Here is a 16,755-nt window from a genome sequence, read left to right on the forward strand (position 1 = left end):
TGTCTCCGAATACCGCAGTACGCGACATAGCTTTGCAGACGATAAGTACAACCGTTCAGAGAGAAGAGCGGCCAATGTGACGATCTGGCTTTAAACCGATTCGATAACAAATGACGAAAACGGACGGATTTCTCAGGTTTTTACTACATATGAACACTTTTCACATTCTCCCGTGAAACTCGGCTGCTAGTCCTCCTTTCATGCAGAATCTTAAGGTCCTAGATCATGTCCAAGTCACCAAAGCCAGCTAAAAAGTCAATAATCGATACCTAAAACTTGAATTGGACTATTTCTTACTGGCTATTACATCAACTTAGATGCTTCATCTGTGTTCTACTATGGTGATTTTAGTGTCTCCGCATACCGCAGCACGCGACATAGCTTTGCAGACGATAAGTACAACCGTTTTAGAGAGAAGAGCGGCCAATGTTACGATCTGGCTTTAAGTCGATTCGATAACAAATGATGAAAACGGACGGATTTCTCAGGTTTTTACTACATATGAACACTTTTCACATTCTCCCGTGCAACTCGGCTGCTAGTCCTCCTTTTATGCAGAATCTTAAAGTCCTAGCTCATGTCCAAGGCACCAAAGCCAGCTAAAAAGTCAATAATCGATACCTAAAACTTGAATTGGACTACTTCTTACTGGCTATTACATCAACTTAGAACCTTCATCAATGTTCTACTACGGTGCTTTTAGTTTCTCCGCATACCGCAGCACGCGACACAGCTTTGCAGACGATAAGTACAACCGTTTTAGAGAGAAGAGCGGCCAATGTGACGATCTGGCTTTAAGTCGATTCGATAACAAATGACGAAAACGGACGGATTTCTCAGGTTTTTACTACATATGAACACTTTTCACATTCTCCCGTGCAACTCGGCTCCTAGTCCTCCTTTCATGCATAATCTCTAGGTCCTAGCTCATGTCCAAGGCACCAAAGCCAGCTAAAAAGTCAATAATCGATACCTAAAACTTGAATTGGACTACTTCTTACTGGCTATTACATCAACTTAGAACCTTCATCTATGTTCTACTACGGTGCTTTTAGTTTCTCCGCATACCGCAGCACGCGACATAGTTTTGCAGACGATAAGTACAACCGTTTCAGAGAGAAGAGCGGCCAATGTGACGATCTGGCTTTAAGTCGATTGGATAAATAAATGACGAAAACGGACGGATTTCTAAGGTTTTTACTACATATGAACACTTTTCACATTCTCCCGGGCAACTCGGCTGCTAGTCCTTCTTTCATGCAGAATCTTAAGGTCCTAGATCATGTCCAAGGCACCAAAGCCAGCTAAAAAGTCAATAATCAATATCTAAAACTTGAATTGTACTACTTCTTACTGGCTATTACATCAACTTAGAAGCTTCATCTGTGTTCTACTATGGTGCGTTTAGTGTCTCCGAATACCGCAGTACGCGACATAGCTTTGCAGACGATAAGTACAACCGTTTCAGAGAGCAGAGCGGCCAATGTGACGATTTGGCTTTAAGTCGATTCGATAACAAATGACGAAAACGGACGGATTTCTCAGGTTTTTACTACATATGAACACTTTTCACATTCTCCCGTGCAACTCGGCTGCTATTCCTCCTTTCTTGCAGAATCTTAAGGTCCTAGCTCATGTCCAAGTCACCAAAGCCATCTAAAAATTCAATAATCGATACCTAAAACTTGAATTGGACTACTTCTTACTGGCTATTACATCAACTTAGATGCTTCATCTATGTTCTACTACGGTGCTTTTAGTTTCTCCGCATACCGCAGCACGCGACACAGCTTTGCAGACGATAAGTACAACCGTTTTAGAGAGAAGGGCGGCTAATGTTACGATCTGGCTTTAAGTCGATTCGATAACAAATGACGAAAACGGACGGATGTCTCAGGTTTTTACTACATATGAACACTTTTCACATTCTCCCGTGCAAATCGGCTGCTAGTCCTCCTTTTATGCAGAATCTTAAGGTCCTAGCTCATGTCCAAGGCACCAAAGCCAGCTAAAAAGTCAATAATCGATACCTAAAACTTGAATTGGACTACTTCTTACTGGCTATTACATCAACTTAGAAGCTTCATCTGTGTTCTACTATGGTACTTTTAGTGTCTCCGCATATCGCAGCACGCGACATAGCTTTGCAGACGATAAGTACAACGGTTTCAGAGAGAAGAGCGGCGAATGTGACGATCTGGCTTTAAGTCGATTCGATAACAAATGACGCAAACGGACGGATTTCTCAGGTTTTTACTACATATGAACACTTTTCACATTCTCCCGTGCAACTCTGCTGCTAGTCCTGTTTCCATGCAGAATCTTAATGTCATAGCCCAAGTCCAAGGCACCAAAGCCAGCTAAAAAGTCAATAACGATATCTAAAACTTGAATTGTACTATTTCTTACTGGCTATTACATCATCTTAGAAGCTTCATCTGTGTTCTACTATGGTGCGTTTAGTGTCTCCGAATACCGCAGTACGCGACATAGCTTTGCAGACGATAAGTACAACCGTTTCAGAGAGCAGAGCGGCCAATGTGACGATTTGGCTTTAAGTCGATTCGATAACAAATGACGAAATCGGACGGATTTCTCAGGTTTTTTCTACATATAAACACTTTTCACATTCTCCCGTGCAACTCGGCTGCTAGTCCTAATTTCATGCAGAATCGTAAGGTCCTAGCTCATGTCCAAGGCACCAAAGCCAGCTAAAAAGTCAATAATCAAAACCTAAAACTTGAATTGTACTAGTTCTTACTGGCTATTACATCAACTTTGAAGCTTTATCTGTGTTCTACTATGATGATTTTCGTGTCTCCGCATACCGCAGCACGCGACATAGCTTTGCAGACAATAAGTACAACCGTTTCAGAGAGAAGAGTGACCAATGTGACGATCTGGCTTTAAGTCGATTCGATAACAAATGACAAAAACGGACGGATTTCTCAGGTTTTTACTACATATGAACACTTTTCACATTCTCCCGTGCAACTCTGCTCCTAGTCCTCCTTTCATGCAGAATCTTAAGGTCCTAGCTCATGTCCAAGGGACCAAAGCGAGCCAAAAAGTCAATAACCGATACCTAAAAATTGAATTGTACAACTTCTTACTGGCTATTACATCATCTTAGAAGCTTCAACTGTGTTCTACTATGGTGTTTTTAGTGTCTCCGAATACCGCAGTACGTGACATAGCCTTGCAGACGATAAGTACAACCGTTTCAGAGAGAAGAGCGGCCAATGTGACCATCTGGCTTTAAGTCGATTCGATAACAAATGACGAAAACGGACGGATTTCTCAGGTTTTTACTACATATGAACACTTTTCACATTCTCCCGTGCAACTCGGCTGCTAATCCTCCTTTCATGCTGAATGTTAACGTCCTAGCTCATGTCCAAGGCACCAAAGCCAGCTAAAAAGTCAATAATCGATACCTAAAACTTGAATTGTACTACTTCTTACTGGCTATTGCATCAACGTAGAAGCTTCATCTGTGTTCTACTATGGTGCTTTTAGTATCTCCGCATACCGCAGCACGCGACATAGCTTTGCAGACGATAAGTACATCGGTTTCAGAGAGAAGAGCGGCCAATGTGACGATCTGGCTTTAAGTCGATTCGATAACAAATGACGAAAATGGACGGATTTCTCAGGTTTTTACTACGTATGAACACTTCTCACATTCACCCATGCAACTCCTCTGCTAGTCCTCCTTTCATGCAGGATCTTAAGGTCCTAGCTCATGTCCAAGGCATCAAAGCCAGCTAAAAAGTCAATAATCGATAACTAAAACTTGAATTGGACTACTTCTTACTGGCTATTACATCAACTTAGATGCTTCATCTGTGTTCTACTATGGTGATTTTAGTGTCTCCGCATACCGCAGCACGCGACATAGCTTTGCAGACGATAAGTACAACCGTTTCAGAGAGAAGAGCGGCCAATGTGACGATCTGGCTATAAGTCGATTCAATAACAAATGACGAAAACGGACGGATTTCTTAGGTTTTTACTACATGCGAACACTTTTCACATTCTCCCGTGCAACTCGGCTGCTAGTCCTCCTTTCATGCAGAATCTCAAGGTCCTAGCTCATGTCCAAGGCACCAAGGATAGCTAAAAGGTCAATAATCAATACTTAAAACTTGAAATGTACTACTTCTTACTGGCTATTACATCAACTTAGATGCTTCATCTGTGTTCTACTATGGTGCTTTTAATGTCTCCGCATACCGCACCACGCGACATAGCTTTGCAGAAGATAAGTACAAGCGTTTCAGAGAGAAGAGCGGTCAATGTGACGATCTGGCTTTAAGTCGATTCGATAACAAATGACGAAAACGGACGGATTTCTTGGGTTTTTACTACATATGAACACTTTTCACATTCTCCCGTGCAACTCGGCAGCTAGTCCTCCTTTCATGCAGAATCTTAAGGTCCTAGCTCATGTCCAAGGCACCAAAGCCAGCTAAAAATTCAATAACCGATACCTAAAACTTGAATTGTACTACTTCTTACTGGCTATTACATCAACTTAGAAGCTTCATCTGTGTTCTACTATGGTGCTTTTAGTGTCTCCGCATACCGCAGCACGCGACATAGCTTTGTAGACTATAACTACAACCATTTCAGAGAGAAGAGCGGCCAATGTGTCTATCTGGCTTTAAGTCGATTCGATAACAAATGACGAAAACGGACTTATTTCTCAGGTTTTTATTACATATGAACACTTTTAACATTCTCCCGTGCAACTCGGTTGCTAGTCCTCCTTTCATGCAGAATCTTAAGGTCCTAGCTCATGTCCAAGTCACCAAAGCCAGCTAAAAAGTCAATAATCGATACCTAAATTTGAATTGGACTACTTCTTACTGGCTATTACGTCAACTTAGATGCTTCATCTGTGTTCTACTATGGTGATTTTAGTGTCTCCGCATACCGCAGCACGCGAAATAGCTTTGCAGACGATAAGTACAACCGTTTCAGAGAGAAGAGCGGCCAATGTGACGATCTGGCTTTAAGTCGATTCGATAACAAATGACGAAAACGGACGGATTTCTCAGCATTTTTTACATATGAACACTTTTCACATTCTCCCGTGCAACTCGCCTGCTAGTCCTCCTTTCATGCAGAATCTTAAGGTCCTAGCTCATGTCCAAGGCACCAAAGCCAGCTAAAAAGTCAATAACGATATCTAAAACTTGAATTGTACTACATCTTACTGGCTATTACATCAACTTAGAAGCTTCATCTCTGTTCTACTATGGTGCTTTTAGTGTCTTCACATACCGCAGCACGCGACATAGCTTTGCAGAAGATAAGTACAACCGTTTCAGAGAGAAGAGCGGCCAATATGACGATCTGGCTAAAAGTCGAATCGATAACAAATGACGAAAACGGACGGATTTCTCAGGTTTTTACTACATATGAACAATTTTCACATTCTCCCGTGCAACTCGGCTTCTAGCCCTCTTTTCATGCAAAATCTTAAGGTCCTAGCTCATGTCCAAGGCACCTAAGCCAGCTAAAAAGTCAATAATCGATACCTAAAACTTGAATTGTACTACTTCTTACTGGCTATTGCATCAACTTAGAAGCTTCATCTCTGTTCTACTATGGTGATTTTAGTGTCTCCACATACCGCAGCACGCGACATAGCTTTGCAGACGATAAGTACATCCGTTTCAGAGAGAAGAGCGGCCAATGTTACGATCTGGCTTTAAGTCGATTCGATAACAAATGACGAAAACGGACGGATTTCTCTGGTTTTTACTACGTATGAACAGTTTTCACATTCTCCCGTGCAACTCGGCTGCTAGTCCTCTTTTATGCAGAATCTTAAGGTCCTAGCTCATGTCCAATGCATCAAAGCCAGCTACAAAGTCAGTAATCGATAACTAAAACTTCAATTGTACTACTTCTTACTGGCTATTACATCAACTTACAAGCTTCATCTGTGTTCTACTATGGTGTTTTTAGTGTCTCCGCATACCCCAGCACGCGACATAGATTTGCAGACGATAAATACAACCGTTTCAGAGAGAAGAGCGGTCAATGTGACGATCTGGCTTTAAGACGATTCGATAACAAATGACGAAAACGGACGGATTTCTTGAGTTTTTACTACATATGAACACTTCTCACATTCTCCCGTGCAACTCGGCAGCTAGTCCTCCTTTCATGCAGAATCTTAAGGTCCTAGCTCATGTCCAAGGCACCAAAGCCAGCTAAAAAGTCAATAACCGATACCTAAAACTTGAATTGTACTACTTCTTACTGGCTAATACATCAACTTAGAAGCTTCATCTGTATTCTACTATGGTGGTTTTAGTGTCTCCGCATACCGCAGCACGCGACATAGCTTTGTAGACGATAAGTACAACCGTTTCAGAGAGAAGAGCGGCCAATGTGACGATCTGGCTTTAAGTCGATTCGATAACAAATGACGAAAACGGACGGATTTCTCAGGTTTTTATTACATATGAACACTTTTCACATTCTCCCGTGCAACTCGGCTGCTAGTCCTCCTTTCATGCAGAATCTTAAGGTCCTAGCTAATGTCCAAGGCACCAAAGCCAGCTAAAAAGTCAATAATCAATACCTAAAACTTGAATTCTACTACTTCTTACTGGCTACTACATCAACTTAGAAGCTTCATCTCTGTTCTACTATGGTGCTTTTAGTATCTCCACATAACGCAGCCCGCAACATAGCTTTGCAGAAGATAAGTACAACCGTTTCAGAGAGAAGAGCGGCCAATGTGACGATCTGGCTAAAAGTCGATTCGATAACAAATGACGAAAACGGACGGATTTCTCAGGTTTTTACTACATATGAACACTTTTCACACTCTCCCGTGCAACTCGCCTGCTAGTCCTCCTTTCATGCAGAATCTTAAGGTCCTAGCTCATGTCCAAGGCACCAAAGCCAGCTAAAAGGTCAATATTCAATACCTAAAACTTGAATTGTACTACTTCTTACTGGCTATTACATCAACTTAGAAGCTTGATCTGTGTTGTACTATGGTGCTTTTAGTGTCTCAGCATACCGCAGCACGCGACATAGCTTTGCAGACGATAAGTACAACCGTTTCAGAGAGAAGAGCGGCCAATGTGAGGATCTGGCTTTAAGTCGATTCGATAACAAATGAAGAAAACGGACGGATTTCTCAGGTTTTTACTACATGCGAACACTTTTCACATTCTCCCGTGCAACTCTGCTGCTAATCCTCCATTCACGCAGAATCTCAAAGTCGTAGCTCATGTCCAAGGCACCAAAGCCAGCTAAAAAGTCAATAATCGATACCTAAAACTTGAATTGTACTACTTCTTACTGGCTATTACATCAACTTAGAAGCTTCATCTGTGTTCTACTATGGTGCTTTTAGTGTCTCCGCATACCGCAGCACGCGACATAGCTTTGTAGACGATAAGTACAACCGTTTCAGAGAGAAGAGCGGCCAATGTGACGATCTGGCTTTAAGTCGATTCGATAACAAATGACGAAAACGGACGGATTTCTCAGGTTTTTATTACATATGAACACTTTTCACATTCTCCAGTGCAACTCGGTTTCTAGTCCTCCTTTCATGCAGAATCTTAAGGTCCTAGCTCATGTCCAAGTCACCAAAGCCAGCTAAAAAGTCAATAATCGATACATAAAACTTGAACTGTACTACTTCTTACTGGCTATTACACCAACTTAGAAGCTTCATCTGTGTTCTACTATGATGATTTTCGTGTCTCCTCATACCGCAGCACGCGATATAGCTTTGCAGACGATAAGTACAACCGTTTCACGGAGAAGAGTGGCCAATGTGACGATCTGGCTATAAGTCGATTCGATAACAAATGACGAAAACGGACGGATTTACAAGGATTTTACTACATATGAACACTTTTCACATTCTCCCATGCAACTCGGCTGCTAGTCCTCCTTTCATGCAGAACGGTAAGGTCCTAGCTCATGTCCAAGGCACCAAAGCCAGCAAAAAAGTCAATAATCGATACCTAAAACTTGAATTGGACTACTTCTTACTGGCTATTACATCAACTTAGAAGCTTCATGTGTGTTCTACTATGGTGCTTTTAGTGTCTCCGCATTCCGCAGCACGCGACATAGCTTTGCAGACGATAAGTACAACCGTTTCAGAGAGAAGAGCGGCCAATGTGACGATCTGGCTTTAAGTCGATTCGATAACAAATGACGAAACCGGACGGATTTCTCAGGTTTTTACTACATTTGAACACTTTTCAAATTCTCCCGTGCAACTCGCCTGCTAGTCCTACTTTCATGCAGAATCTTAAGGTAATAGCTCATGTCCAAGGCACCAAAGCCAGCTAAAAACTCAATAACCGATACCTAAAACTTGAATTGTACAACTTCTTACTGGCTATTACATCAACTTAGAATCTTCATCTGTGTTCTACTATGGTGCTTTTAGTGTCTCCGCATACCGCAGCACGCGACATAGCTTTGCAGACGATAAGTACAACCGTTTCACGGAGAAGAGTGGCCAATGTGACGATCTGGCTATAAGTCGATTCGATGACAAATGACGAAAACGGACGGATTAACAAGGATTTTACTACATATGAACACTTTTCACATTCTCCCATGCAACTCGGCTGCTAGTCCTTCTTTCATGCAGAACGTTAAGGTCCTAGCTCATGTCCAATGCACCAAAGCCAGCTAAAAAGTCAATAATCGATACCTAAAACTTGAACTGTACTACTTGTTACTGGCTATTACATCAACTTTGAAGCTTCATATGTGTTCTACTATGGTGCTTTTACTGTCTCCGCATACCGCAGCACGCGACATAGCTTTGCAGACGATAAGTACAACCGTTTCAGAGAGAAGAGCGGCCAATGTGACGATCTGGCTTTAAGTCGATTCGATAAGAAATAACGAAAACGGACGGATTTCTCAGGTTTTTACTACATATGAGCACTTTTCACATTCTCCCGTGCAACTGGGCTGCTAGTCCTCCTTTTATGCCGAATCCTAAGGTCCTAGCTCATGTCCAAGGCACCAAAGCCAGCAAAAAAGTCAATAATCGATACCTAAAACTTGAATTGGACTACTTCTTACTAGCTATTACATCAACTTAGATGCTTCATCTGTGTTCTACTATGGTGCTTTTAGTGTCTCAGCATACAGCAGCACGCGACATAGCTGTGCAGACGATAAGTACAACCGTTTCAGAGAGAAGAGCGGCAAATGTGACGATCTGGCTTTAAGTCGATTCGATAACAAATGACGAAAACGGACGGATTTCTCAGATTTTTACTACATATGAACACTTTTCACATTCTCCCGTGCAACTTGGCTGCTAGTCCTCCTTTCATGCAGAATCTTAAGGTCCTTGCTCATGTCCAAGGCACCAAAGCCAGCTAAAAAGTCAATAATCGATACCTAAAACTTGAATTCTACTTCTTCTTACTGGCTATTACATCAACTTAGAAGCTTAATCTCTGTTCTATTATGGTGCTATTAGTGTGTCCACATACCGCAGCACGCGTCATAGCTTTGCAGAAGATAAGTACAACCGCTTCAGAGAGAAGAGCGGCCAATGTGACGATCTGGCTTTAAGTCGATTCGATAACAAATGACGAAAATGGACGGATTTCTCAGGTTTTTACTACATATGAACACTTTTGACAGTCTCCCGTGCAACTCGGCAGCTAGTCCTACTTTCATGCAGAATCTTAAGGTCATAGCCCATGTCCAAGGCACCAAAGACAGCTAAAAAGTCCATAACGATATCCAAAACTTGAATTGTACTATTTCTTACTGGCTATTACATCAACTTAGAAGTTTCATCTGTGTTCTACTATGGTGCTTTTAGTGTCTCCGCATACCGCAGCACGCGACATAGCTTTGCAGACGATAAGTACAACGGATTCAGAGAGCAGAATGGCAAATGTGACGATCTGGCTTTAAGTCGATTCGATAACAAATGACGAAAACGGACGGATTTCTCAGGTTTTTACTACATATGAACAGTTTTCACATTCTCCCGTGCAACTCGGCTGCTAGTCCTCCTTTCATGCAGAATCTTAAGGTCCTAGCTCATGTCCAATGCATCAAAGCCAGCTACAAAGTCAGTAATCGATAACTAAAACTTCAATTGTACTACTTCTTACTGGCTATTACATCAACTTAGAAGCTTCATCTGAGTTCTACTATAGTGCTTTTAGTGTCTCCGCATACCGCAGCACGCGACATAGATTTGCAGACGATAAGTACAACCGTTTCAGAGAGAAGAGCGGTCAATGTGACGATCTGGCTCTAAGACGATTCGATAACAAATGACGAAAACGGACGGATTTCTTGGGTTTTTACTACATATGAACACTTCTCACATTCTCCCGTGCAACTCGGCAGCTAGTCCTCCTTTCATGCAGAATCTTAAGGTCCTAGCTCATATCCAAGGCACCAAAGCCAGCTAAAAAGTCAATAACCGATACCTAAAACTTGAATTGTACTACTTCTTACTGGCTATTACATCAACTTAGAAGCTTCATCTGTGTTCTACTATGGTGCTTTTAGTGTCTCCGCATACCGCAGCACGCGACATAGCTTTGTAGACGATAAGTACAACCGTTTCACAGAGAAGAGCGGCCAATGTGACGATCTGGCTTTAAGTCGATTCGATAACAAATGACGAAAACGGACGGATTTCTCAGGTTTTTATTACATATGAACACTTTTCACATTCTCCCGTGCAACTCGGCTGCTAGTCCTCCTTTCATGCAGAATCTTAAGGTCCTAGCTAATGTCCAAGGCACCAAAGCCAGCTAAAAAGTCAATAATCGATACCTAAAACTTGAATTCTACTACTTCTTACTGGCTACTACATCAAATTAGAAGCTTCATCTCTGTTCTACTATGGTGCTTTTAGTGTCTCCACATAACGCAGCACGCAACATTGCTTTGCAGAAGATAAGTACAACCATTTCAGAGAGAAGTGCGGCCAATGTGACGATCTGGCTTTAAGTCGATTCGATAACAAATGACGAAAACGGACGGATGTCTCAGGTTTTTACTACATGTGAACACTTTTCACATTCTCCCGTGCAACTGGGCTGCTAGTCCTCCTTTTATGCAGAATCTTAAGGTCCTAGCTAATGTCCAAGGCACCAAAGCCAGCTAAAAAGTCAATAATCTATACCTAAAACTTGAATTGGACTACTTCTAACTGGCTATTACATCAACTAAAAAGCTTCATCTGTGTTCTACTACGGTGCGTTTAGTTTCTCCGCATACCGCAGCACGCGATATAGTTTTGCAGACGATAAGCCCAACCGTTTCAGAGAGAAGAGCGGCCAATGTGACGATCTGGCTAAAAGTCGATTCGATAACAAATGACGAAAACGGACGGATTTCTCAGGTTTTTACTACATATGAACACTTTTCACACTCTCCCGTGCTACTCGGCTGCTAGTCCTCCTTTCATGCAGAATCTTAAGGTCCTAGCTCATGTCCAAGGCACCAAAGCCAGCTAAAAGGTCAATATTCAATACCTAAAACTTGAATTGTACTACTTCATACTGGCTATTACATCAACTTAGAAGCTTGATCTGTGTTGTACTATCGTGCTTTTAGTGTCTCAGCATACCGCAGCACGCGACATAGCTTTGCAGACGATAAGTACAACCGTTTCAGAGAGAAGAGCGGCGAATGTGACGATCTGGCTTTAAGTCGATTCGATAACAAATGAAGAAAACGGACGGATTTCTCAGGTTTTTACTACATGCGAACACTTTTCACATTCTCCGGTGCAACTCTGCTGCTAGTCCTCCATTCACGCAGAATCTCAAGGTCGTAGCTCATTTCCAAGGCACCAAAGCCAGCTAAAAGGTCAATATTCAATACCTAAAACTTGAATTGTACTACTTCTTACTGGCTATTACATCAACTTAGAAGCTTCATCTGTGTTGTACTATCGTGCTTTTAGTGTCTCAGCATACCGCAGCACGCGACATAGCTTTGCAGACGATAAGTACAACCGTTTCAGAGAGAAGAGCGGCGAATGTGACGATCTGGCTTTAAGTCGATTCGATAACAAATGAAGAAAACGGACGGATTTCTCAGGTTTTTACTACATGCGAACACTTTTCACATTCTCCCGTGCAACTCTGCTGCTAGTCCTCCTTTCACGCAGAATCTGAAGGTCCTAGCTCATGCCCAAAGCACAAAAGCCAGCTAAAAAGTCAATAATCGATACCTAAAACTTGAATTGTACTACTTCTTACTGGCTATTACACCAACTTAGAAGCTTCATCTGTGTTCTACTATGATGATCTTTGTGTCTCCTCATACCGCAGCACGCGACATAGCTTTGCAGACGATAAGTACAACCGTTTCACGGAGAAGAGTGGCCAATGTGACGATCTAGCTATAAGTCGATTCGATAACAAATGACGAAAACGGACGGATTTACAAGGATTTTACTACATATGAACACTTTTCACATTCTCCCATGCAACTCGGCTGCTAGTCCTTCTTTCATGCAGAACGTTAAGGTCCTAGCTCATGTCCAATGCACCAAAGCCAGCTAAAAAGTCAATAATCGATACCTAAAACTTGAACTGTACTACTTGTTACTGGCTATTACATCAACTTTGAAGCTTCATATGTGTTCTACTATGGTGCTTTTACTGTCTCCGCATACCGCAGCACGCGACATAGCTTTGCAGACGATAAGTACAACCGTTTCAGAGAGAAGAGCGGTCAATGTGACGATCTGGCTTTAAGTCGATTCGATAAGAAATGACGAAAACGGACGGATTTCTCAGGTTTTTACTACATATGAGCACTTTTCACATTCACCCATGCAACTGGGCTGCTAGTCCTCCTTTTATGCAGAATCGTAAGGTCCTAGCTCATGTCCAAGGCACCAAAGCCAGCAAAAAAGTCAATAATCGATACCTAAAACTTGAATTGGACTACTTCTTACTGGCTATTACATCAACTTAGAAGCTTCATCTGTGTTCTACTATGGTGCTTTTAGTGTCTCCGCATACCGCAGCACGCGACATAGCTTTGCAGACGATAAGTACAACCGTTTCAGAGAGAAGAGCGGCCAATGTGACGATCTAGCTTTAAGTCGATTCGATAACAAATGACGAAACCGGACGGATTTCTCAGGTTTTTACTACATATGAACACTTTTCAAATTCTCCCGTGCAACTCGGCTGCTAGTCCTACTTTCATGCAGAATCTTAAGGTAATAGCTCACGTCCAAGGCACCAAAGCCAGCTAAGAAGTCAATAATCGATACCTAAAACTTGAATTGTACTACTTCTTACTGGCTATTACATCAACTTAGATGCTTCATCTGTGTTCTACTATGGTGCTTTTAGTGTCTCAGCATACAGCAGCACGCGACATAGCTGTGCAGACGATAAGTACAACCGTTTCAGAGAGAAGAGCGGCCAATGTGACGATCTGGCTTTAAGTCGATTCGATAACAAATGACGAAAACGGACGGATTTCTCAGGTTTTTACTACATATGAACACTTTTCACATTCTCCCGTGCAACTCGGCTGCTAGTCCTCCTTTCATGCAGAATCTTAAAATCCTTGCTCATGTCCAAGGCACCATAGCCAGCTAAAAAGTCAATAATCGATACCTAAAACTTGAATTCTACTTCTTCTTACTGGCTATTACATCAACTTAGATGCTTAATCTCTGTTCTACTATGGTGCTATTAGTGTGTCCACATACCGCAGCACGCGTCATAGCTTTGCAGAAGATAAGTACAACCGCGTCAGAGAGAAGAGCGGCCAATGTGACGATCTGGCTTTAACTCGATTCGATAACAAATGACGAAAACGGACGGATTTCTCAGGTTTTTACTACATATGAACACTTTTCACATTCTCCCGTGCAAGTCGGCTGCTAGTCCTCCTTTCATGCAGAATCTTAAGGTCCTAGCTCATGTCCAAGGCACCAAAGCCAGCTAAAAAGTCAATAACCGATACCTACAACTTGAATTGTACTACTTCTTACTGGCTATTACATCATCTTAGGAGCTTCATCTGTGGTCTACTATGGTGCTTTTAGTGTCTCCGAATACCGCAGTACGCGACATAGCTTTGCAGACAATAAGTACAACCGTTTCAGAGAGCAGAGCGGTCAATGTGACGATCTGGCTTTACGTCGATTCGATAACAAATGACGAAAATGGACGGATTTCTCAGGTTTTTACTACATATGAACACTTTTCACAGTCTCCCGTGCAACTCGGCTGCTAGTCCTCCTTTCATGCAGAATGTTAAGATCCTTGCTCATGTCCAAGGCACCAAAGCCAGCTAAAAGGTCAATATTCAATACCTAAAACTTGAACTGTACTACTTCTTATTGGCTATGACATCAACTTAGAAGCTTGATCTGTGTTCTACTATGGTGCTTTTAGTGTCTCCGCATACCGCAGCACGCGACATAGCTTTGCAGACGATAAATACAACCGTTTCACATAGAAGAGCGGCCAATGTGACGATCTGGCTTTAAGTCGATTCGATAACAAATGACGAAAACGGACGGATTTCTCAGGTTTTTACTACATATGAAAACTTTTCACATTCTCCCGTGCAACTCGGCTGCTAGTCCTCCTTTCATGCAGAATCTTAAGGTCCTTGCTCATGTCCAAGGCACCAAAGCCAGCTAAAAAGTCAATAATCGATACCTAAAACTTGAATTCTACTTCTTCTTACTGGCTATTACATCAACTTAGAAGCTTAATCTCTGTTCTACTATGGTGCTATTAGTGTGTCCACATACCGCAGCACGCGTCATAGCTTTGCAGAAGATAAGTACAACCGCGTCAGAGAGAAGAGCGGCCAATGTGACGATCTGGCTTTAAGTCGATTCGATAACAAATGACGAAAATGGACGGATTTCTCAGGTTTTTACTACATATTAACATTTTTCACAGTCTCCCGTGCAACTCGGCTGCTAGTCCTACTTTCATGCAGAATCTTAAGGTCATAGCCCATGTCCAAGGCACCAAAGACAGCTAAAAAGTCAATAACGATATCCAAAACTTGAATTGTACTATTTCTTACTGGCTATTACATCATCTTAGAAGCTTCATCTGTGTTCTACTATGGTGCTTTTAGTGTCTCCGCATACCGCAGCACGCGACATAGCTTTGCAGACGATAAGTACAACCGTTTCAGAGAGAAGAGCGGTCAATGTGACGATCTGGCTTTAAGACGATTCGATAACAAATGACGAAAATGGACGGATTTCTTGGGTTTTTACTACATATGAACACTTTTCACATTCTCCCGTGCAACTCGGCAGCTAGTCCTCCTTTCATGTAGAATCTTAAGGTCCTAGCTCATGTCCAAGTCACCAAAGCCAGCTAAAAAGTCAATAACCGATACCTAAAACTAGAATTGTACTACTTCTTACTGGCTATTACATCAACTTAGAAGCTTTATCTGTGTTGTACTATGGTGCTTTTAGTGTCTCAGCATACCGCAGCACGCGACATAGCTTTGCAGACGATAAGTACAACCGTTTAGAGAGAAGAGCGGCCAATGTGACGATCTGGCTTTAAGTCGATTCGATAACAAATGACAAAAACGGACGGATTTCTCAGGGTATTACTACATATGAACAATTTTCACATTCTCCCGTGCAACTCGGCTGCTAGCCCTGTTTCCATGCAGAATCTTAAGGTCCTAGCTCATGTCCAAGGCACCTAAGCCAGCTAAAAAGTCAATAATCGATACCTAAAACTTGAATTGTACTACTTCTTACTGGCTATTGCATCAACTTAGAAGCTTCATCTCTGTTCTACTATGGTGATTTTAGTGTATCCGCATACCGCAGCACGCGACATAGCTTTGCAGACGATAAGTACATCCGTTTCAGAGAGAAGAGCGGCCAATGTTACGATCTGGCTTTAAGTCGATTCGATAACAAATGACGAAAACGGACGGATTTCTCAGGTTTTTACTACATATGAAAAGTTTTCACATTCTCCCGTGCAACTCGGCTGCTAGTCCTCCTTTCATGCAGAATCTTAAGGTCCTAGCTCATGTCCAATGCATCAAAGCCAGCTACAAAGTCAGTAATCGATAACTAAAACTTCAATTGTACTACTTCTTACTGGCTATTACATCAACTTAGAAGCTTCATCTGTGTTCTACTATGGTGCTTTTAGGGACTCCGCATACCGCAGCACGCGACATAGCTTTGCAGACGATAAGTACAACCGTTTCAGAGAGAAGAGGGGCCAATGTGACGATCTGGCTTTCAGTCGATTCGATAACAAATGACGAAAATGGACTGATTTCTCAGGTTTTTACTACATATGAACACTTTTCACATACTCCCGTGCAACGCGGCTGCTAGTCCTGATTTCATGTAGAATCGTAAGGTCCTAGCTCATATCCAAAGCACCAAAGCCAGCTAAAAATTCAATATTCGATACCTAAAACTTGAATTGTACTACTCCTTACTGGCTATTACATCAACTTAGAAGCTTCATCTGTGTTCTACTATGGTGCTTTTAGTGTCTCCGCATACCGCAGCACGCGACATAGCTTTGCAGACGATAAGTACAACCGTTTCAGAGAGAAGAGCGGCCAATGTGACGCACTGCTTTAAGTCGATTCGATAATAAATTACGAAAACGGACGGATTGCTCAGGTTCTTACTACATATGAACACTTTTCGCATCCTCCCGTGCAACTTGGCTGCTAGTCCTCCTTTCATGCAGAATCGTAAGGTCC

Source organism: Schistocerca gregaria, unplaced genomic scaffold (genome assembly GCF_023897955.1).
Source record: "Schistocerca gregaria isolate iqSchGreg1 unplaced genomic scaffold, iqSchGreg1.2 ptg000100l, whole genome shotgun sequence".
NCBI classification, from domain to species: domain Eukaryota; kingdom Metazoa; phylum Arthropoda; class Insecta; order Orthoptera; family Acrididae; genus Schistocerca; species Schistocerca gregaria.